Source organism: Erithacus rubecula, assembly GCF_903797595.1.
Source record: "Erithacus rubecula genome assembly, chromosome: 2".
In the NCBI taxonomy this organism is placed as follows: domain Eukaryota; kingdom Metazoa; phylum Chordata; class Aves; order Passeriformes; family Muscicapidae; genus Erithacus; species Erithacus rubecula.
The window spans coordinates 40680376-40706291 of NC_136685.1; the positions used below are offsets into that span (position 1 = coordinate 40680376).

At 33.9% G+C, this 25916-nt stretch overlaps 1 long non-coding RNA gene across 2 annotated transcripts; it reads right to left on the bottom strand.

Annotated features, from left to right (window-relative positions):
- Positions 1–3644: 3644 nt before the first annotated feature.
- On the bottom strand, positions 3645–12062 carry LOC306798322. Of its 2 annotated transcripts, none has more exons than XR_013773318.1 (3): positions 11909–12062; positions 7165–7267; positions 3645–3763 (listed from the first exon to the last, which is right to left on the bottom strand). It is a non-coding gene; the product is annotated as an uncharacterized lncRNA (long non-coding RNA). The 2 variants fall into 2 exon arrangements; XR_013773319.1 differs by lacking the exon at positions 11909–12062 and adding an exon at positions 9509–9572.
- Positions 12063–25916: the final 13854 nt, after the last annotated feature.

The following is a 25916-nucleotide window of genomic DNA, read 5'->3' on the forward strand; positions in this document are numbered from 1 at the left end:
AGAAAACCCCCCAAAAACCAGCGGAATACACTGTGTAAATTGCATTTTCTCGGTTACATTGAACTTTTCTGTAAGTAAAACTCCCACAGATTCAGTGCTCAACAGTTTCACCTTTTTTAAATAGAGGCCTAACCGCAGGATCTTTTTGGAAATAATGAAAATAAAAAGTAATGAGACAGTTACTGGCACCCATTTTCTGTGGGAAAAAATGTTACTTTTTTATTTGAATTTCCAGAGGGAAAATATCTCTAGACATTTTTTTTTTTTTTTTTGAAGAACAAAATCAAATTGTCATAGCAAAAGATTAAGAGTTAGTATTTTCCTTTATCCATTTCTGGACATCTAAATAATTTGCAGGTAATGGTCCCCTTTATGAATAACTGCACAGAAAACTGAATGCACATTTTCCACTTAACCATCCTCTTACCTAGTCTATGAACAGTTATTTCTCTATTACTGCCTTTTCTAGAAAACACCATGATGATATGATCAATCAGAATAGTTTACATCATAAAAATACTAGTGAGTGACAAATATATAAATATATATCCATATAATCAAAAATGAACATTTTTAATCAAAAATAATGCAACTCCACCAAAGTCCTGGACATTCTCACAATGTTTCAGTTACTGTCTTTTCTTCCTTGTTGTGGTGGTGATAGGCAGTAAACTTCCTCTTTAAATTTGCTGTTACTTTCAGATCCCAAATACAAGCCCAAGATCATTCCTATCCCTGGGATATTCACGGGTCTCTTGAACACATATGAAAATGTACTAGCTGGTGCTCTAAAAATGCTGTGAGAATGCAATGATTCCACAAGCTCAGCACAGGGGAGACATCACTAGCCACAGTTCTCAATTTGTGGGAAAGGAAAACAAACAGGTGGTGTGTGCCTTGGAGTTATTTTGCAGCTAAGATTTGTTTCACTATTGAAAGACAACAGGATAGTTCAGACCAGTGGGGACATCCAGGGATTATCTGCTCTACTGTCTGCTCAAACCAGGGTCAGCTGTGAGGTTCAGGGCTGCCTCATGCCAGCTCACTGTCTGACACAAAGCCCAGTGCACTTATTTTTTTTTCCCCAGAGCAACCCTCCAGCTGTGCAGGCTGTCTGTATCCCATGTATTCCCGGGATTTGGCATCTGTCCTGCTTGATTTTCATAAGGCTCCTTTTGGCCCATTCCCTCAGCTTGTCTGTGTCCCTTCAGTTGACAATCTCCTTTTGAGCACACCAGCTATTCCCTTTCCAGTCCAGAATGTTAATTCATTTTTCACTCCTACAAAATCTCAGTCCTCCAAAAACATACTTTGGAAAAACAATCCTGCTGGAGTATTTGATTTTGAAGCAAGTCTATCAGTCCAAATTTTTCCCTAAGATTGATTATTCACTGTTCAAATATTAAAGCAAAACCTCTCTCTAAATATATATAAACTTATAATCTTGGTATTTCCTCTAGCTTCTGCATTAAAAAATATTTACATTATAATGTAATTCTAGCTACAGAGTGCTTGAAGAACCTGGAAGAACAATATAAGGAAGTCCAAGGAAAACAGACTTAGTAAATTTTTTTTTTACACTTGAAGAACAATTGAAAACAAGAACGATGCAAAGTAATCTTCAAATAAAAAAATGCAAAAATTTAAACCAGTTTAATCAAATATTTCCCATAAAAGTCCAATGCATGACTGTGTTAAAAGGACTGAAAAGTACAAGGAAGGTTGTGTTAATTTTTACAAATACTTCAAGTTTTTATTACTTTGAATATCTATATGTTTGTTTGTGACTGCACATGAAATTATTTTATTTTTTGAAATTTTCATTTTGTATTGTCATATATTTCTGAGTGTAAGCTAATCACAAAATATTAACTACCATCAGATATTACCAACATGAATTTAAAATACTTGAAATATCTGTATAATAAACACAGCAAATATATTAGAGGATTCCAGGTTGAAGAAAAACTATATATAGAAATCAATAATATAGAAACATATGTTCCCAACATGTGGAAATTTTATCATCTATTACAGGATTCTCAAGATTTGGCTTTGAGGAAACTTGCTACCAGCAAAATTACATTTTTGTCCAGCACAAGACACTTCAGTTGCATATTCATTCCTACTCTGTTTACAAACCAGCCCTGCCCAGGGGGACATCAGGCTCAGCATCACAGCCAGGCAAGGGAGGGGATTGTCCTGCTTTGCTCTGAGCTGGGGCAGCCTCACCTCCAGTGCTGGGGGCAGCTTTGGGTGCCACCATGTAAGAAAGGCATTAAAATATTAGAGAGTGTCCATATGAAGCTACAAAGATGGTGAAGGGCCTTAAGGAGAATCTGTGTGTGGGATGGCAGACATCACTTGGACTGTTCAGTCTGCAGGAGACTGAGGGAAGATCTCATTGCAGTCTACAATTACTGTTTTTCATGTACTCATTTATAGCTGCTGATTAAAATCCTGTTTTCTGGGTGTTTTGGGTTTTCAGGGTTATTTTTTTAATTGGTTGGTTGATTTGTTTGTTTTTTCAGAAATTACACCTTTTCTTCTTCTTCATTATGACAATTAGTATACTAAATGTCCAATTAATCTTTCCATGCTTTGGCCAGATATCATGCATTTAATGCTGTAGCAGACATACAACAGAGGAAAGAATGGGAGGAATCTCAGTTGCTTGCACTGTCTGTTGTAACACACTCTTTCTTGCATCAGGTAACTCAGTGACAGCTCCTTATCAGGACTGCATCTGGCTCTTATTTGTAGTTACAGTGAATTATGCTTAAAGAATTATATCATGGCCATTCATTTCCTGCCAGACTGATCTGTTATAACAAATATTAACCTTTAATCTGTCTTCTCCAATCCACGCAGTATACAGAAATGCAGATGACATATGTAATACCTTTTCAAGAAAAGCTACACATTCAGCTCCTGAAAAACTGAAACTTTTTCTGAAAAAGGTTCAGTGACATAGGCAGGAAATTCTTCCTCCCAAGGAAACCGGTCCTCTGGGGATAAAATTGTCAGTGTCTTTACACTTTGATAAAATCACACCTATTCCCTTGAATCATAGGAATTGAGGTGTTTTTCAAGGCTTTTTAGGGGGATTTGGTAGTGGTTGTAAAAAATTTTGCACTAAAACTCATGACCTTTCCCTGTCACTTCTTTACATAGAAACTTACTTTTATCTGCCTGATGCTTTTCATCCGATTAATTTTTCTCCTAAGCACAAAGGATTATGATTTCCTATTAAACTCAATGCTGGACCAACTGCATTTTCTATTCTTCTTGTCTTTTTTGTTATACTGGAGGGCACTTCAGGCTGTCTGAAAGTAACAGCATGGGTTTGTGATTGGAACATCTGATGGCACAAAGTGCAAACTATTCTTACATGTCCTTTATTATTTTCTCACTACATCATGGAAGTTTTTCAATTGAATGTTCCTTTCATATTTGAAACTGTTTGTGTGTATTTTAGAGTGAGAGATGCTGAAGAGATTAAGGAATTCACCATGACTTTTCCAATTTTATCTAGGAAATACAAATAATTACCAAAATAAATCAGATGCTTTTTGAGTATGCCATGGACTCCAGGCTCTAGCTTATGAATAGGGTTAACTTAACCTCTATTTATATTCAAGTGAGAGAGATCTCCTGAGGCTAAATCAGTGCACACTCCAGACCAGACAAGGGTTTGTGGCAGTCCAGTCCTGTGGGAAGGTGACTGGGACAGACTGTAGAATCCAATGGCACATTGAGGGTCCTGTCAATATCAAAGGAAATGTATTAAATATGCCTTTACCATACAATACCATAAAATATCATAAGAAAATACAGAGGACTAGGAAAAAATGAACCTCCAAATGAAATGTCAACCTCCTTCTTAGGATACCTTAAGATTTGGGAGGATAAAAAACCCAATTATTCTTCACAAGGCTTAGAAGTGAAAATACTTTAACTACTGAGTTTACTTGAAATGCTCCCTCTCCAAAAAAAGAAATAACCAACCAACACAACAAAAGAAAACCGGAGATGAAATGAGCCAAACCCAGAGAACAGGAAGATTAAAAAGTGTGAATCCCAAAACAAAAGATAACAAAATGAAGACAAGTTATTAACAGATTCCTAGCTGTATGGTAACAATTTTTTACAGATTTGGTTATATTTACAAATGATCTTTTGTGTTGCAGCTCTGGTTAGAAAGTCTTAAGCACTGAATTGCTCAATGATCTACACAGCAATTTAGTTTCTTTGCATCAGAAAGCAGCAGAATAAAAACAAGGTATAAGACATTTGTCTACACAGCACTGATACAAGTGAGATGTGAATGGAATGTGTATTGTTCTTACTGATGTATGGACAGATTCAAAGTAAAAGTAGTGGTAGTAAATGTTTGCTGTAAACTGTTGGTACAAACATTGTCAGATGAATGTCAATTGGCTGGAAACTGTCCTTCCATCTGATACTGCACAGAAATTAGCACATACTGCATCAAGTCAAAGATATTTCACATTACTTTTGAAGCATTTCTTTTCAATGTTAAAATATGTAAAAATATTGAAATAAACTGGTTGGTTAAAGGTAGATAAAAATGAAAATACCCTGTTTGTATGACATTAAGCAGAACACTATCAGTATAATGAATACTGGCATCAGGTTTAGCTTTTAGGTATTTAACTATAGCACAGTAGTTTTTGGCTATTGTGGTCATTTACTGGATACCATTTATTGAAGGGATTAGAATATTTTCAGGTGTAGAAGTGATTATGTTGACCAGAAATTATATCCTGGACCCTACTTTCTGCTTCCTATTTTGCAGATAGAGATTCCCAATATATTGTTGCTTTCTACCTATGTACAAGTTGGAGGGTGGAATGTACCCTTCAAATAAACTTAATATAGGGTTGAAACTTTTTGTTTTACACAAGAGGTACAGTGCTTGCAGAGAGTGATAAAAGGCAATACATTTTATCCTCTATGTACTCTTATTTGTGGGAAGAAACACAAGAGCATTAAGTGCTTTGAAAAAAAGTAGAGTATAATCTGGATCTCTATCCACAATAACAATAGAGCAAATTATGGGAATATAAATTGCAGTTCCTTCAAGATACACAAATATTTAAGTATGCCAAAACAACCTAAGTAAACAATATTTGTTAGTTTATTCTTTCAGATGTAGCAGAACTCCAATTGAAATAACCCATATAAAATGTAAGATAGAATAGCTCCTTTACTTCAGAAAAACAATAAAAAATATCACCCAGGACATGGAGTGTAGAACTGGAAGTGGAAAGCTTACTGTTAAAATTGTCAAAATAAATAAACTGTAATGATTTCCCTGAACCTAAATTATAAATGGAAATGGTTTATATAAAGCATGCTACAGACAAATCATCAGTTCCAGCAACATTCCCTATATTTACATAATTTACTTTATCAGAATCAAAGGGTAAATCACAGGTAAAAATTCCACAGTTACTCTTTTTTTACAACTAATATCTGTGGGAAAATATTACCTGTGGAAATATCTGTGGGAAAAAAATACACTAATCTCTTTTTTTTTTTTTTTTTTTTAGGACTGTTAACCAGCAAATACTTCTGATGCAACATTTCCCTTTCTTGGAATCATAATATCAGGTATCAAAAATAATCACATTATCTAGTGCTTCTAGCATATTTTGAAAATTATCAGATAAGTCTTCAGGCAGAAAGATCTGAATTGCAAGTAATGAATCTTAAAGTTCTAATTTCTTTTTCCTCTAAGTTTCTTATATTAGTACTTAAAGAGCTAAGGTTTTCTGGCTTGAAAAGCTTGTCCACTTTGTTTTGTTAATCTAGTAGAAAACAAAGAGGAGGAAAGAAACCCTAATTATTGTTGTGCAGTATTTTCCTTTCCAGTTCTCAATTTGCGTGTGGAATATTTATATTGTTTGTATTATGTGCACCTGGGGAACTATGATAGCACACAAAAATCTCACTATTTCAACAATATATTCTTAGAATGAACACAAATAATTTTAAGGAAAGTTTTCAATAGCCTTCTTTAACAATACTGCCAAGTAATGAGGATAATTAAAAAATTAAAATGTAGGAATTAAGTAGATGTGCACGTGAAAGAACTCTTAAGGTTCAAGGCCAAAATAGGACATGGATGCTTCCTTGGACAAGGGCAAAGAAATACATAACTGAACCTTAGAAAGTAAATATCAAATAGCATCTTACTCTATGAAATGGATTCCATTTTTCTGGAGACTGCACATATTCTAGATATACCCCTAACATGGATTTTCATTGATGCAACAACTTAGGTTAGTCTGGATCAGTTAAAACTATTACAGGAGATGTGTGGTAGGGTAAAGAAGAATAAAGGAAACAAGAAAGAAGGATGAAGAAAGATGATTGCCTTTCTTTTGATGGTATAGTCTTTGTGGCCTGGAAAATATATTTGTAACATTGCATGCAACATAGAGCTCTAATTTTCAGCAACATTGTCATCACTAACTGCATTCCATATAAAAATTAAATTTCTGTTTACTACATTAAAATTGTATATTTAAATGTCTACAAAAATGTGAGGTAGAACAAGAATGCCTTGAGGAGACAAGCTGTGTTTGCTCATGATTAGCAGCCCCTTCTTCTTGGAACAATTTGGTTTCAGGACTGAAATAAATTATTCCTGTCTTAATGACACTGAAGTAATTTAATGTCTATTTGCTTATCATTTAGGCTTTTTCTTAGATAATAGCTTACACTAGTTTTCAGTTTGCACCTTTTTGTCTATGTTAACAGTTCCTACCTAAAGGGAAGCAAGCTTAGAAAAGTTTAGAAAAGAATATTTAAAGTTAAATTATTTGTTTATTTATCTGCTATCTTTCTCATACATTTTTTTTGCTTGCCCACTGCAGAACACCAAATTTGGTCCTCCCCAAAAACAAGCATATGTAGAACTCCAGCAATTATCTTTCATAAAATTCGAATACTCAGCTCAGTTTTATCCTGACATAAAGCTTTTCTCTAATAGGCTAATAAAATACTCAAGTTAAAAATTATTGTATAAAAAATGTGTGTTTTAACCACTAAACCAGTTAATTCTTACTGAACACAGGCAAATAATATTTTAAGAATCTGGAGTCATATCTAGTGTTCAACATCTGCTGTTCTTACCTCTACAGAATTGTGTTCCTCGGGTAAAGTTGTGTAATTTTTTTTGATCTTACCCATAACTTCCTGCCTAAGGATGTTCTCATAGTATCATGATGTAAGTTTTCTAGGGACAGTAGAAGACAGTTTTTTTCATGAGTTTAAATTTTAAAAGTTGAAGAAGGTTTAATTCAACTGCAAAAAATATTTCTTATGATGGTAGCTCTACACAAACATTCTGAGTCAGAGCTACAGAATACAGTCAAGGTAACAAGGCCACATGATGCTTTCTGACCTATGCAGTTACAAATGCTTGTGGTGTCTGCTGGCAGCAAATAAAGTAAAAATTCTCTAATTACTGAAACTACTCACTAGCCACAATTCCATATGACTTTTTCCAAGATAATTATCTCATTAAAAAAACACAAATCATGTTGGATCATGGTTTCAAGCCAGATAAAGTAACAGGAGTGAAATTCTTCTCATCTGTACTGCTATCCTGTAGTTTTTTCCACGTGATAAAGTTATAGAAACAATGTTCTTAGGCAACGAAATAAGTATATCTAGAACATTAATTATCAAAGCACAATTTAGCTGTCTAAAATAAGTCAAATGCATAACAAGAGAAAGTTCCCATGGATACCTGGTTATACTGTAACTATTAGAGGAGTTTAAACAGTTAGCTCCCATCCAAATTTTTACACTGCTGATACAGTTGTCAACAAGCAAGGTTAGGGGAGTTATCCAAATATTTCAGTAAAGAATTGAAAACCCACTAATGTGTTCTTTTGTGATACTGTGAAAAAAAATGAGATTGGAAAGATCAAGTAGGATTCTTTATGTTGTTTTTTTTCCAGTTAGAAGTTTAATAGTGAGTGCTCACTTAGGGCACAGAAAAAATGCAGAATTGCAGGAGTGTCATGTCTCAGATAAACGCAATCATTCTAAAGAGTCAGCATTTCTTTTCTGGCGCACAGAGTAATTTCCTGGGAAAAAGACACTATGAAGTTCTTCAGACTGCAGTTTGGAGCTGTGAAGCTTAAATGCCACTAAAGTCTTCTAATTGATTTAGCCCCAAGGAAACAGTGCACTGCTGACAAGGCAAGCAGGGTGCTTTGATGGGAAAAGCAATACATATTTTCTTGTCAGACTGGAATATTGTGGGCAGATGGGAGCTCATTCTGCATCAACTAAAAGCCAGGCAGAAGCCAGAATTTATTAGTTTTTATGAAGTGATAAACTGCTTTCAGCTGTCTCTGAATGTGTGGAGAGACAGTTTTATACACACTCCTTGTTGTCCCACTATAACTGTTGTGCAAAACCCATGCTTGCTCACAGTCAAGACTGTACATCTGTGTTCACACAGAAGTAAAACCAATCCATATAGAAAGGGTTTGTGATGAACTCTTCACTTCTCCATATCTGAGCTGATCAACAGTTACAGAAATTAAGCGTCTGGACCTGGAAAATGTACCTATGGATATTTGCTTTATGGAAAAAAAAAAAAAAAAAAAAAAAAAAAAAAAAAAAAAAAAAAAAAAAAAAAAAAAAAAAAAAGGAAAAGGAAAAGGAAAAGCAAGGAGGAAAAAAACCATCAAAATCAGATTAATGAAACAGTAGTTCTTCATTGTTTCTCTGCTTTTAGTAAGTTATCCCTGCATCAGGGATTTTCTCTCTCGAGTGAGCACATTTTGTCTCTGCTGCTGACAGATCTGTTCTAACAAGAGGTTGATCATCAATGATTAATTCCCAGTATATAAACATATATTAAACATATGTTGGAAACATGCTGCAAGGAGTAAGAACAGATTCTGTTTTTCTATGTTGATTTCTACAGGATAGATATTATTGCCTAAGCTACTCTTTCAAGGATGTTTCCTCATTCCAGATGCTGGGACACAGTTGTTGCTACTTTCATTAGCACATGCAACCTGCATGCTTACTCATCATTTTAAAATTCTCAGAAATTAGAAACTGCAGCAGAATAATTGTCACAAGAAACTAATAATTCAGTACCTGATTTTTTTCTGTAATTGCAATCATAGCTGAGGCCAATGGCAGGAAAGGAAATAACTTAAAATTGTAATTAAAATATTCTTATAGGCTGGACTCAGTATTTAAAGACATAATCCTCTAGAGATGATCCAAGATACAATCATAGCAAGAAAGAAATAAGAATTAAAAGAAAGTGAAGTGATTGTAACTCTTCTCTAGCAGAAGACCATGAGAGCTTCCATACAACACCATGAACATTTAAAAAATGTTATCGTGAAGTAAAAAAAAACGGATGTTTTGGGACAAAAAAAACCCAAAAAACCCCAAAGGAAATAGAGTCATAGAATGGTTTGAATTGGAAGGAACTAAATACTTCCTGAAAGCTGACAGGCTTCTTGATGCCATGGCTAGGGAAACTTATTCCACAGCTTGACAAGTCTATTGAGTGAAGAGCATTTTCCTAAAATTCAACCTGAACTTCTGACACAGCTTAAAGGCACAAACCTATGTCCTATCACCAGAAGCAAAAGAGAAATTATCATCCCCATATCCACTTCTTCTCATGAGATATTTCTAGACAGTAATGAGGTCACCCCTCAGTCTCCTTTCTTTTCTCTAAGGTTAATTAGCCTGGTATCCTCTGCTGTACTCCTTAACTCATGTTCTCAGTCCCTTCACCATCTCTGTTGATCTCTTTTGGATGCATTCTAATATGCAGCTATCCTTCCTGTATTGCAAACTGCAATACAGTACTCAAAGTAAGGCCACAACAATGCTGAGTCAATTCAGGTTTCTCATATTCGAAATTATTCACTTTTTCTTAAAAGCTTTGATAATTTCAGCAATTGTCCCCCTTGAGATTATTTTAGCTTTTAACTGGTTTTTCATATTTAAATTAATTTATCAGTTTAAAATTACCTCTTCTTTTTTAATAATTTTTCTTTCCCAATAATGCTATAGAGTTAAAATAGTGAACATTGAAAATTTTGTAAATCTATATTTTATTTTATCTCCCTAAATGGGTTATCCCAGCACTGAAGTGCTCATGACTATTACTGTTTCTGATTTTACTTTAAATGGAAAAAGCTTTCTAAAATTAGTTATGTCACATATTAGCAGATTATTTTCAAGCAAATTTCTTAGACAGTGGTGTATTGGTGCCTGTTTGTTTTTCATTGAAAGCAATGAAGATGGTTTAGCATTATTATGCCTTTGTAATGTGATTAATTTGGTATTATCCTTCTGTACTAAAGTTATTTTGAACAGAGTGATTATTTTATATTATTTCTTTTTTCTTGACATCAGAATCTAATATAATAATTTATTCAGGATTAATATAGGAAATCAGAAAGATTTTTTTATCCCTTTCAGTTTGTTTAATATACCTTGTTTTATGCGCTTATGAGAGATGAGAGGGATAAAAAGAGAAATTATTTTATTTTACAAATATAAATAACAGCAATTATGTTGTGTGTTTCACAGTTGTCATAAAATAAGAATGTTAATGAACCAAATTATAAAAAAGCATGTAATGTATATAAGAGGTCATCTACTACATTAAACTGAGGAAATTAAAAAAAACCAAAAAAATCTCTAAAAATATCAGGAAATTATTCAGTTCCCTAAGTGTATGAGATATATTATCCAAAAGAGGCCAGAAAAAAAGGGATAAAGTCATAACCATTGTGCCTTTTTGCTTCTATATCTTGTAGTTACAGTTTATGGCTGTTTTGGTGATTCCAAAAATAAATTAAAGGAAAAAAGTAGAAAAATATTGGAACATTCAAACCAATCACACTTTATTAAACTAGGCTTTATTATTAAAGATTCATGAGTAAAATATTATTATTAAAAAATTAATTAAGAAAGACATTATAATTTTAATTAGTTTCGTTTGACCAGTATACCCTATTTTTTCAGTATAATTTTGTTGTACTAAGTAGCAATGAAGTGAAAGTGATGATTGTTGTAATTGTGTTTCTAATGTGTTTTATGTGACTGAAATCCAACTGCTAATTTTGAGATTTTTCAAAAATTTACTGTACCTCAATACCTTCTATGTACTTATGCATGGTCATAGTTATGTATTTATAGATAAATAATAATAAAATAGACATATTGTCTCTTTGTATTTGATTATCAATATGAATTGGTATTTGCTGGGTTTCAGATTACTAAATACTATCCAGGAGTTCCTGTGCTCCAAGTGGCTTACAGGAATTTTTCCTATAGTTGAAAATCATCAAAATTATAATGCACCAGAAGCTGAGTTCTGTTTTGAGTTAACCGTGTGGAAAAAACCCTGAAAGCTGACTGTAGTGACCATATATGAAAACAATGTTTTGTAAAATGAAGTAACAGGAAAAATGTCTTGTGCATCCAAATGACCTCCTGTATTGCATTTGTTATGGGAATATATATATATTTACCTTTTGCCTTCATACCTCTTGTTTAAGACGCTTTAATTCCGCATTTTATTGGCATATCGTCATCCAAATTCCGACACAGCTCACTGCATTCAAAGGACAACCTCAGGGTAAACTGTGACAGAATTGTGAAATGTTTCAGAAAAATTTATTGTCAGGAGCATTCAAATATCAAATATTTTCTCAAGTTCCCAAAGTTAGGCATGCCCTAAATGCAATCAGGAAGCAGTGTCCCTGCTACTGTCATTGTTTTACATAAGCAGTAGTCCAGATGTAATGCTGAATCTCCTTTGCCCCTCTTCTCCTCTTTCTGCTACGATTTAAGAATCTGAATTTACAGATCTTACAGATGATATTATAGAATGAGTGTCTTGTTAGTAAGTCCTGTAGAAAGTGTTTCAGTGTGTTTGGCTTCATTCATGCATCTCTGGTCATTAAGTGGAGACCTCTCTTGAGATTAACACTTGAGAACACCACACAGAGAAACCTGAAGTTGTTCAGGTAGATGTACCTATGTCTGTTATGAGTGATACTGAGCATGGGTTTGGTTTAAACTGCTTCTATTACTTCAATAACATGTTTTGCTGAGATCATAATCATAACTAGACTGGCAGAGATATGCATGGAAATTGTTTATGCACATTTCAAGTCCTAAGTTTTCTATCTGCAAGATGGATAAATTTCAATAACGGCTTAGATAAATATTAGGCCAGCTAAATTCTTGCTATGTAAATAGCAAATGGTATTTCATACCTTAAAACAGCCTTTATCATACCTGCAGGGATTCATTGTCATTCAGATAGTGTGGATGAATCCCAAAAAAAAAAAAAAAAATCTGTTCAGATAAAACTACAAAGGAAGATTTTATGAAGAAATCATTATTTTATAAGTGTGTTGCTCATCTTGAACATAATTTATTGATAATGCAAGTTACAAGATGAAAGTTTTGAAGACTCTCTCGCTCAGAAAGAAATGCAAAGTGGGGTTTTGCTATCAATGGTGGGTGTGGCAAATTTTCTGACCAGATAGAAATTAGCTTTGTATACATAGCAAGACTCATGAAGAGTGATAGTTGGGATAGAAGGGCATAAAGGAAAAAATAATTGAAAATATTTTAATTTGTTGTCACTAACAAAAAATAGTGATACATAGTATAAGAAAACAGATTCCTCTAAAACTGCATATGAAACAGCCATTTTCTTGGCTGTAGCTTAGTTATATGTTTTAGTCACAGAGATATTCTGTGGCTATTGAGAGTAAAGTTAAACTTCAAATGTTGTAGCATGTCACGATATCACAGAATCACAGAATCACAGAATTACAGAATGGCTGATGTTGGAAAGGTTCTCTGGAAGTCACCCAGTCCATCCACCCTGATCAAGCAGGGTCACCTAGAGCTGGTAGCCCTGGATCATGTGTAGATAGTGTTTGAGTATCTCCAAATACGAGACACTACACAATGTCTCTGAACCACTTGTGGCCAGAGATCAAATGCCCTCTCAGTGAAAAGAGTGCTTCAGGATGTTATGGGGGACCCTGCTGTACTTCAATTTGTGCTCACTATCCTTGTGCACCACTGAAAGGAGCCTGGCTCTGATCTGATAAGATCCTCCCAAGCCTTCTCCTCCCCTGAATGGATAAATGGTCCTGGATCTCTCAGCCTTCCCCTGTATGTGAGGTGTTCCAACCTTAGTGGCCCTTCACTGGACTGTCTCCAGAATGTCTATAAATATGCTTTACTGAGGGGATCAGAACTGCACTCTGCCCTGGTGTGGCCTCAGCAGTAATGAGCAGAAGGGAAGGATCACCTCCCTTGACATAATGACTAATTGTCTAATGCAGCAAGGGCACACTTGGCTTGTGTAGAGTCTTATACCCAGCAGCATTCCCTAGGGATCCATACAGGGTCCAGCCCTACCCATCTTCATCAACAACCTGGACAAAGGGATAGAATGCACCCTCAGCCAGTTTGCTGGTGACACAAAACTGGGGGGAGTGACTGATACAGCTGAAGGCTGTGCTGCCATTTCATGGGACCTTTGTCCGGAAAGTTATGCAGAGAAAACTAATGGGGTTCAACAAGGATAAGTGTAGGATACTGCAACTGGAAAGGAATAACCCCAAATACCAGCACAGGTTGGGGGCTGACCTGCTAGAGAGCAGCTTTGCAGAGAAGGACCTGACCTTCTTTAACACCTCTTTTTAAATCCCAATAATCACTTTCAGTGTAAAAAAAAATTAATGTAAATTTCAAAAATCAATTTCCTTTCTATTGGCTCAATATATTTTGTCAGCACATACAGCCCAATATTATTAAAATCTGCAGTTTTAGGATTACTGAACTCTACTGGTACATGTTAAACATTTAAACTGGATCTGATTAAAAAAATACATATATATTATCAGCTGCCAGATTTCAAGATCGCTTTCTTATCCAGTCAAGATATTACCACAGAAAACAAGAAAACCAAAATGCTCTCTTTCTCAAATATAAAATTATTTATATTTCATTCTTTTAGATATCAAAGAGTGAAGGCTATACGTTCCTCAGGGTTTAAAAACATTTTTTAAAAATAACTTGAATAAATCTGTGCAACCTGTATAAAGAAGCTTTGTCCTTTTGTAAATAAAAGAAAATTGTCTTAAAGAGTCTCTGTAGTCATGTTTGTGAAAATGGACAATTTTTTGATTCTACATTGCATACTATTTGTCCCTGTATGGTGACTTACAGCAAAGCTATGTTCTTTGGACCTATGACACAAAGCTACCATATGAGACAATGGGGGTACACTAAGAGAGACAGAGTTGTACTAGGTTGTTCAACAAGAAATAATTGCTGACAGAAAAACATTTGTTAAATTATTTGTACTGTAAAACCTGGATTATATCTGTATTTCTGTGAAACATTATGCTTCAGCCAGATCAACTTTCTTGTATGTTCAGCCCTATCATGTTTGACTCCTTCTTTTAAAGGTGTTTAGCCATGATTCTATTTAATTGCTGCTTCATTTTCTAATATTGAATCTCATACTTATATAGACTATTTATATTTTTCCATCTCAGACCTTTTCCTTTCAAGTGAATTCTTTTTATTTTTATACCTTTTGACAACCTTCATATCTAGCTCTGACTTTGACCCTCTTCACTTACCCACATCCTTCCTGCTGGTTCGATTTCTCTCCTTTTCCTCCCCTGCTGGGTCATTGCTCATTATCCAGTCTTAATGCACACTTTCAAACCTCTCTAGCTCACAATCTGAATTTTTCCACTTTTCCCTGTTCCAGATCCTGGATATTTATCATTCTACTTCGGACATGTAATCCCTTCATGAACTTTGTTGTATTTTATTATAGAGTTACAGTTTCCTGCCTTTGGCAGGTATTGACATTCCACGTACATAGCTATGCACATTCCAAAATCCTCCCTGAAATTTTACCCTTTCCTTCTCTCATTATTATCTTACTTCCTCTTTCTCAAAATTCAGACACTCTAAATTAATTCCAAAGTGATTCTGTAGCACTAAAATATTTTTCTTACAAAATGAAAAAATGAGCTGGTATTCAGTGTAATCCTTCTTTCATTTTGTATAAATTGAAAACAAATGCAGAAATCTATGCAAATAATTTATTTCTAATGGCATCCTTTACTGCCTACAAGCAGTTTGCATAATCTTAGAAAGCAGATTATTATCTTATTCTTCAAGACACTGTATATTTTTTTCTCCATTTATTTAAAATGTTCAGGTAAAAATTGAACTTGAAAGCAATTTCATTTCAGCTGAAGATGTTTCTAAGTGTCTATGTATTTTAAATTGCAGAATACATGTTCATATTCTTCATCTTCAATGTGAAGAAAAGACAGAGTGTCTTTAGAAAAATATGGAGCTATGAAATGGCTGGGCAGCACACCATGTAGACTTAAATTGAATGGTTATACTTTCATATATTTTCAATAACATTTTTGTATGGGTGAGTGGTTTCTGTATCCTTTTTCTATGCAAATTTCTCATTTATTTCCAATCACCAGGCCAGCAAAAAAAAGTATGTAGAAAACAGAATTATTTTTCCTCTATTTGGTGCTAATATCTATTTTGAACATCCTATGAAAATTTGCACACCGTGAGAAATTCAACTAAAAGATAATTTTAAAAAATAAAGCTTGAGTCACTGGAGACCATTTGTTACTTCCTTTTTGCATTATTTTGTGAGAAAAAAAATCATAACCACATATTTTTTGCTAGTTTATGCATCAAAGGAAACAAGAAATAATGAAGCTGCTAGGAATGAAAAGCAAAAGGAAAGATAACATCACTAAAATTATTTGCTGCTTTATGTAACAGGTTATTTTTTCTATATTGTGGGTTTCTCAGATGAAGGTGCATAACTTTTTTTATAACTGCTTTTCAGATGCTACATACATCAATGACCAATTGGATATGACTATATCCATTGGGCATAATCAGTCCTCTTTTATTCTAGAAATGTCCAGGTAAACACCCATTAAGAACTAATAGTTCTGTATTTCTTATTCATCGTTCAGAAGTAAACTCCTTTCTTTTATTCTTTCTTTCTTAACTAGATCTCACATTTTCAGAGTTTACAACATTTAGGTACTCACAGAGCTTTGGGAAACTGGTGTTAACATATACATTGATTTTCTGTTATACTGGAGGAGACACATTGTTAGGTTTCTCTCTGTAACTCTGATGTAAAGGAGCATTACTCAGCACGTACTTCATTCTTGGACTGGGTTCTTAAAAATGCAAGTGCTTACGTTTTAAGTAATCTTGATGCAGTTTCTGGATTTAGCACTACATCAGCACAGATGCCAAGAAGGTAACAAAAGGCTTTTTGGCACACATACAAATCCTACTTTGGAATGAATTTAACTGCCTAATGTAGTCTGAGAGAATTTCTTTTTGCCTTATGACTTTTCTGTCATAGATGAGCTAAAAATAAAAAAAAAAAAAATCTCAAAGGCAGTGCACACAGCTCACAAACTCTGCATTTCTGGCAATTTCTGAACAAAATGAGATACTTTAACCCACAAGTCATTGCAAAACTTTACACAAATGTGCATCTCAAAGTTTGCATGTGATACTTTTCACAGAAAATGAGCCTATAGCTTTATATAACTTCATAGAAAACAAAAGTCTGTACAATGCAGGCAATTTGAAAGAAATAGATCGTGACAGACTTCTAATAGCAAGGTACAAAATATTCAGTCACTAGAAACTTAAAGTTTTATGGTAAAGTATATCTAATCCTCTGACAGGCTTATGCCTTTTGTGGGAACCAAAGACATACTATTTAATGCTTAATTGCAGCTCTTCAGGATGTATATCAGAAAAAGCAAAGTCAGTGATGTTGATAAAGCTAGTCAGGAACTCATAAGAAACAATCTTAGCATGTGCTCAATACCATTACTTGGTTGTGGGTTTTTTCCATTTAATCTTACCAGCCTTCATAAAGTTGAACAAATGATTTAAGAATTATTTAGTGTAGCCCAAGCTTAGGAGTATTCATGTGAGCAATGATAACTTTGACCCACTGTTACCACTATCATGCATTTTCCATGACTGGTTTGAAAAATTCCTCTCTAATCCAAAGTAAGATAATATTTTAGAGACTATTTGTTATTGATTGAGAATCTTTTTTCTACCCCAAGACAGGAATATGATTTTAAACCATGTTAATTATTTATTTTCATGTTTTTTGAGTCCAAAACATGTTATATTGTTCAAATTTTAATGCTTGAGAATTTTATGCTTTAGAATTTACCTGACCTGTAACAGTTCTTCTACCAGCAAGGGTAGACTTCTATAAATAGTAAATTGCACTGTCAGTAAAAACTTGGAAGACTGTTAGCACTAAAATTTTCAGACTGTCTCTATCCTTCTTTCTTTAAATTACTGTGATGGAAATGTACAAGTGTAAAAACATGTTTCACTGAATTTTATTACTTTCAGGTCAGAATTTAGATCAGTCTTCAAAATTCAACACTTTATTCAATAGAAGAATGAACAAAAATTGGCAAAAATCTATTTGCCAGTAAAAGGATAATATTTCAATATTTAGTATTAAAAAAAAAAACCTACAGCTACTTTTATGTCTTAAAAGGAGATATGATATTTCAAGAATATTTGTGATATTAATCAAGCATTTTTAAAACAGGCCATTGTAAACAAATGTACCTCAAAGAAGAGTTTAGTTTCCTGTTTCCTGCCTTAAGGATTAATTGCAATACACCTAGTGTTAATAGTTAGCAACTACTATCTATTATATAAAAAAACCAACTGGTATGGAAAAGAAATTGCCCATTTCTTATGAACAGAGTTTGGAAAGCAGTTGATATAGAAATACTATTCTAGAGTTCTTTAGCACTCAAGTAACCGTGGAAAAACAGCTTTGTCACTTGAAAAACAGTATATGAAGCCTTATTGGAAGAGTTAATATAAATTCTTTTCAAGATACACATCCTTGACGACAAGTTTGTTCTTGAACAAATGCAAACCAAAAGATTTAGGAGCAAAATATATTTATTTTATGCTGTTATTTATAGCTATTGCTTCAATAGTTTGTCCATAACTTTTTTTAGTCACTCACTCTTTCTGTGTTATTCTGCCATATTCTCTGCTCTAGTAGGGAGAGTAGAAATTTCTACCTTTCTGTCTGTATCTGCTAGTTGCTAATTCAGTCTTCCCAGAACTCAAATGTTCTCATTATACTGACAATATGAAAATTTGTCTTTATGATTTAGCAATCACCTAGGACAGTCCTTCAGTGTTCTGGGGATCCTTCTCCTCCCATTCAACCTTTTATCACAAAAACCTGCTTACAAATATTGCACTCTCCTGTTTGCTTTCCTTAAGTAATATTGCTCTTTGTTCTCCTGTAATTTGTCTAATCCTTGCTGATTTTTACTTCCCTTTTCTTCTAACATCTTTGTGGATACCTGAACATTTACTTAAGTTTTGAAAACCTAACTGAGATAGCACAACAGATTTTGGTTTTGGTTATTTTTTTTTTTAGTTATTCTCAATGTCTTTAATCAGAAACTATAACAGCAAACATCTATGGTTTTAGGAAATATTAGTCAAATACTGCTCTTGAATGAAATATGTATCTACCTTGTAAGAGTCACCAGTCTGGTGTCACACCAATCTCTTCAAACTGAAAATTGACCTTCTTTATCCAGACACATTTATCGTGTCATTAATGAAGTTTTGAATGTTATTCTTCCAGTTCCTTTGTCCACACATCCAAGTTTTGATAGTGTTTATTTACAGTAATTGATGTCTACATAATTAAAATTTATGCTCCTCATCAAATGTGCAAAGTGCTGTTTTTTTTGACTCTAACACTATTCCATTCATATTGTGTAATCATGCATCAAAAATACAAACACTAATTAGGAAAATATTTCCATTCCTTTTTCTGTAGTATTTTCTCAGTCATTTTTTCCAGGAAAAACTCCAAATCTCTGCAAAAGAATCATGGCTTCTTATTCTTAATTTAAACCTCTTAGAAAATATTTCCATTTTGTTCATCTATTGGTAGAGTTTACAAGACTATCTACAGTAGTCATTCTCTTCCTATAATGTGGTAAGATTCATTTCTATGATAATTCTGTGCTCACTTGTCACCATCCTCTAAAGCAATTGTAAACTATCCCTCAGTTGCACAACGCTGTCTTCTAACAATTTTAGGAAAAATCCCTCTTCACAAGCTCCTAAGTAGGTTCTTCATTATGGTGTCTTTGGAAAATCAATATGCCATTCTGAATAAATAAGTACTCAACAGAGAGAATTATTTACAATGAATAATCTCTGATCACGTTTAAATGTCAAGTTTCAGACAGACAATCCAAGTAATAACATACTTACTTATGTTCCACACCTGACATCCTTTTATTAATCATTATAGATATTGACTTAAGACTTTGAACTAGATAACCTTTTAAGTGTTTGGATACTATTGGTTTTATCTGCAATTTCAAGGTATTACCATAGCACTGAGGCTGTTTTCACCATAATTTTTTAATTCCCTTCTGATTTTTCATTGGAGTAGGAAAAAATGTGATTCCTTAAAAGATATTTAAAACAAATCACCCCTCCAAATCAAAGAAAAGAAAAAAAGCTGAACCTAATTATAATAGGCTTCTTTCCTGTATTTCCATGAAGTGTAAACTTTGAATACTGAGAAGTGCGGAGCACTGCTTATTATCACTGGGTAATTCAGACCAGAGAATTCTACCAGCTCTATTACAGTTCATAATTTCTTCAAATACCTGAAACAGCATAAGTTTATACTATGAAACTAAAAGTTAAAAACTGATACTGCTAAGTTTTAAATTGGCTAGAAATAAGATGGAAATGTGCAAGAACTATAAAAAAGTAAATTATAATTAATGATGTTCTTTATAATTTAATAATATTATTTTACCTTTTACATGAGGTCCTATAAAATTATTTCAAAATTAATTAAATTGCTTTAATGTTAATTCTTATTAGAAGTACAGCGATAATCAAAGCTGGGGTTTTATAAACTATAAAATTATTAACAAATGAGAATAATCTTTTACAATCTGATAAGAAAATTATCTCATTTACATAAAGGTAAGTTACATTAATTTGCTATCACCTCAGAGTATAACTCCATATCTTAAGTAATAGTTCGTAATTAAACACAGTGTAATTATTTTTAATTTTATGGGTTTTCATCAACTATAGTTATCTGTAGAAACAAGATTATATAAAATACAAGTTGTAACATATATTGCCATTATTGACATTGGAATCTATACTACTAGAAGAAAAGTACTGTTTTCTTCAAAGTGGATTAGCAAGTTTTCCTGTAAGTACTGATGCTGGAACATATCCAGTATCAATATCTGTGTTAGTGCCAGAAGTCACACTAAGAAGATCAAATGACCAGTGAAAAGGAGCAAGAGTTAGAGCTCTTGTTGGTACTTTCAAAGTTTGAGCAGAAACATATGCATCCTCCAAATAAGGGGATGGCTTTAAATATATTGACACCAGCCAAGTGTTGCTTTCTCAACATTAAATTATTACGATCAAATAATTGTAGCCTTCCCATTAAAAAGGGATAAAATATGACCTATCAAAACCAAATAAGGAAATAGGCCTTGCTGTTCTAAAAATGAGAAGAAAACTTAAAGCTGTACATTTCAGAAAAGAATTAGATCTGTTCTGTCCCCCAGGACTAAAAAAAATAACACAGGTAATTTAAAAAGCTGACAGCTTGATCAACAGAATATCCTTTCCTTTAGAGCAGTTTGGTGTGTAGGTTATGAAGGAAAGTAGAAATCCTGCATGATTATTCAGAAAGGGTGCCAGTGATTATGCCATTTGCATGGCCTTGCCTCAAACTAAAAGTGCAGCAATAAATTCTTGTGCAAATTTTATTGCTCTTTGACAGTAGAAATGCTGGGTGAAGTTGTTTCCTTGTAAGAAAATCCTATAGCTGCTGAAATGACTGAAACTGGAGACTTCTGTGGACAAGATCTACGCAGCATGCTGCACGTGGATAAGAAGCTCACTCAAGGCTATGTCTCCCAGGGCTCCTCACTCCAAAGAGACATAAAATTATCTGTAAAATTTTATCTTTATAGTGTTAGATCTAATAGCATTTTAAAGGCAACTTACAGTGTCTTTCTTGCTGACATCAAAAGGCACCAGCACCTCCTGGTGCAAAACAAGTAAACAACAAACAAAGAAGAAAAAATAGTCAGAAGACTACTTGCCAGATCTCCTCTTATATTAAGCAGATGTGGTTTTGCTGCAGGTTTTGCCTGTTTGTTTTCTGGATTTTTTTGTTATTGTCTTGTCTCACCTGTGTCTTTTCTAACACCCTCTTTTTTGTCTTCTCTAATTGGTAAAATTAAAAACGTGCATTTGTATTTATCATAATTTGATTTAGGCTAAGGCTTTTCAAAATGAGTGTGTTTAATCTCAAGTTTATAGTAAATTTATGAAGCAGAGAACTAGGATCCTTTTAAAGTTTCTTTAGGTCCCCAGTGCATTCCCTAGAACATCCTGCAAAATGTCATCACACAGCTAGTACAGCATACACAAGTTTGATAAGCAGCAAAATCAGTTGATAGGGGAGGAAGAAATGCCAACCAGTGAATAGGAATTATCCAGTGCAATCTGTGGTTGAATTCAAGGTATTAAGGAGCTCACCAAAACTGCATGCATAGTTGGAGTGTTCTTCACACCCTCCTCTGTGGATATCCTTTCTTACAAACTTAACAAACAGTAGTCTGAAAGACTTTCTAAAACCCGTTTCCAGCCTCAGGTTTAATTGATACTCTCAAGTATCTTGTTTAAATCATAGCTAGGGGAAAATACACAACTGCTTTTTTTTTTTTTTTTTCCTTTGGATTCTCTACAGTGAATCCATAGTTTCTTTAATTGTATTGCCTATGACTGAATTGTCAAAAATTCATTCTTTAACTCTAGATTTTCTATGATGCTAAGAATAAGATGTTCAGTGACAGTTGAAAAGCAAGTTGTATGATCCTTCTGACAACGTATAATCTAACTATTCTGGGCAACTTTAGGAGTAATTAGTAATCCAGAATAACTTTCCTAACAGCAGCAGGGTATTTATCTACTAAACTGCATAAGCAACAGTTCTCACAACAGAGTCAGTGAAGAAAAAGTATCTCCTAATGACTACCAGTAAATCCCTTATATAAAAGAAAAGTAGGAAATGAAACATCTGAGAAGTTTTTCCTGCTGGGGGTTTTGTATTTTTTTGTTTTGCTTTGCTTTGTTTTTTATCATGTATCATAAATATTAATTGTAAAATATATCTACAGGCTTGGGACAAGGTGTTTCCTTTTTAGCCACTTCTATATATAAAGCTGACAAGATTAAAAAAAAAGAAAAAATAATTAATCTTAAAACTCTACAAACATCCTATCATTAGTGTGTATGAAAAACCTGGTTTTATTTTCTTTCATGTATTTGGTTTATATGAGGAATTATTCTAATTTCTCTTTTGCAAACCATTCTTTCCCCTCCTATGGGAAACCTAATGGAATCTAATTAAGAAGTTGTTTTCCCTTTGGATGTTCTCAATTGGTTTTTAATGCAGCAGGAAGAGAATGGAATATTTCCCTGTTATATGTCAACAAGAATTTTCTTCCTTATGTATGCAGACATTGTTATTATTTTGCCTTTAAAGTGCCTGCTGTTTGGAGAACACCTACACTCTGCAAACACTCCATGTGTGCTATGCCCAAATATACAACATTTTTGTGATTAAAAAAATTCCCTTCCCCTTGTCTTTGCTAAACCCTGTGTTTCTGCAGTAGGTCTTACTGACAGTGTACCACATGGAGTTGTCTCTCAATTCCTTTGTTTACTGCATGTTAAAAAGAAAACATGTCTTTATATTATGAAACTGTGGAGACCTGATTGTGGAAGCATTGTAAATAATTTCTATTCTGTTTATACTGATTTCTGCTAAAGCTTCTAGGGCAATAGATCCTTTAGATTTTCTCTCCAGTATCTATTTGAGATGTTGTTTGTCTGATGACTTGACTGTATACTGAAATATTAGCCTTGATCTGTAGCTTCTGTCTTTTATGTCTTGTATATTTAATTTTATTTCCTTTGATCCCTCTTTCTTCATCTTTGCTGATATTTTCTTTGTTGTTTTGCTCCCCCAACCCTGTATTTTGCTCTTCTAAGACTCAATCACCTCCATTTTAATTTAATCCCTGATTCTGCCACTACCTGTATCTTTGTTGTCATAGTTCTGATGTCTCTCTACTGGCTATCTTTCATCTGGCTATCTGATTTTCTTTAGATTTTAGTCTTTTAAATTCTTTGCATTGCTTGAGTCTCTTTTAATCTTTCTTTAGTAATGCTTCTTGTTATATCTCTTGATCTTTCAGGGTGGAGTGACAAAACTGACAGGGACCATTGCTTATTAAATCTAAATTTAAAACACCAATAAGTAGTCTCTCATTTCTGCTGAGATATATAGAGTGTGTGACCAGAATTAAAGATGCACAGCACAGTAAAGCCTTATTTCTGTACCTGGTACATTCAGAGATTGCAGTGAAGGCTTATGGCTGACCAGAATCAGGAGTAAACTTTTTACCTGTGTATGACCTCACTTTTGCTTACCAATAAATCCAACAGTTTTTAAGCATGTTTGAGTTATTCATAAATTTCTGATGGAGGATTTAATTTGAGTACATGGGCATTAACCTGGAAGATTTGGTACATCATAAATATCCCATGAAAAAGGCAGGCTTCAAACTGAGCTACAGTTTTCCCAAATCACTTCATAAATGCCCTTTTCCCTAAGTGGATGAATCAAACATAAATGCAAATGTCATACCTGAAGAAATGACAAAAGAATTAAACATGTATTAGAAGTGATGTTTCACATTTTGATGTAGATGCAAGAATAAGAACTAGGTAGAAGCATGGAAAAAAAAGAATAGAATGGAATAGAATAGAATAGAATAGAATAGAATAGAATAGAATAGAATAGAATAGAATAGAATAGAATAGAATAGAATAGAATAGAATAGAATAGAATAGAATAGAATAGAATAGAATATCTGAAATCCTACTTAAACTTCCTCAATGTTTCTGTTTATGTACAAAGATTAAATTTCTTCTTGATGTAGGGATATAAAAAAAGCTTCACATCAAAAATCATCAGCTAATATTTTTTTGACATTGATACATGTAAAAATGTCAAGAGATATGTATTCTTTTATCTGTTTAAGCTGAAGTTCATAATTAAATTTCCCCATTAAATTCCAAAAGGATAAGACAGACAGCTTATTCAGCAGACTGATTAAGGTCAAGTTACTTTTGGCATTATATGAATATTTTGTCATCCTTTTATCAGATGACATCTACACTTAACCAAGTGATTTCTGAAATTAAAATCAAGAATGTATTTTTTAGGTTTGCAAGCACATGGAACTAATGTGCAAGTACCTAAAACTACAGATGGATGAAAAAAATCATGTGGTTTAACTAAAATTTACCTCGAACCAGAAATGTTTCAAAAACTTGCTTTTAAAGTTTATCAAATGTTGTGGAAAGATGGCTAGTGCTAAAATCAGAGGAAGCTGAGGAGTTATATTCTCATTTGAACAGAAGTTAGAATGGCACAGAAATTACAGGATGAAATAGAACTGCTGCTCCCTGGATGGAATGCAGTTGGCTTGTATAAAACCTATTCCACGCTGAGTCCCCACACACACAGTCTGCAGCCCTAAGCACCTGCTAAGACAAAATGGATGGAACAGAGGGTGGAGCAGAGAGGAGATATTGCAGCCAGGATCTGCTGAAATCCTTGCAAGGAGGGGAACTTGGTGGGACTTTGCAGCTGAGAAACTGAACAGCACCTGTCATCCAGGGGAGATGGGAGAAGATCTCTTGCTGCTGAGCCAATAACTTTGGTGAAATCATTCTCCTTGGATGAACTTGGTTCACTGTAGCCTAATTGCAATATTAATGCACGCCAGTTGGATAAGAACCACACTCTATTCATACTAAATACTTTTACTGGGGATTAGAGCTTGACTGTGTTTTGCTTTGAATATGCTTTTGCAGTCAGATACTGCCACGTGCAATCCTTGAACCTTAATCTGGCACACTTTTATATTTCTGAAGAGTGTTTTTCCACAGGTCGTTAGTGTGAGTCCTTCAGAGGTGCTGGCAGGCTGTGGCAGTGGGCAACATATTCAAATAAAGTGGAAGGCCCACTGAGAGGTCTCCCTTATGTTACTGATGTATTTCCCTGAGTAAGTCAGTCAAACCATCCTCCTGTACAGCAGTACTGTTCTATGAAGGGTTCCCATAAAAGGATGCTGACAGACTGGTCAAAAACACTAACAAACAAGTCCAATAGGTCCAAGGAAATCTCCCCTTTACATGAGACAACATTTTGAGAAAATTTCAAAAGTATAATTTTTGCTGACAAAGTTTTGTGTCAATACTGATATTTGGTATCTTGTCTGCTCTTTACTATTCATATTCCTCAGAAAACAAAATCTATAATTTACTTTCAGGTTATATAAAATTTTCAAACATCTCAGATATGAACCCATCCCCTGGGACAAAAAGTGCCAGTCTTTGGTCTTCTCTAAGGGGCCAAATCCATCAACAGAAATGTCTGAAGTCAGAAAATATTGTAATGTCGAATAAAAATATTCCTGCTTTTCCTAAATCTGTTAGCAACACCAATCCTTTATTCAAAGTCATCATTGGACCACCATTCACAAAGCATTCCACCACTTCATGGTTTAATCCATGGTGATCTTGCTTCCTCTTTATCCTTGTTATCTGAGTAT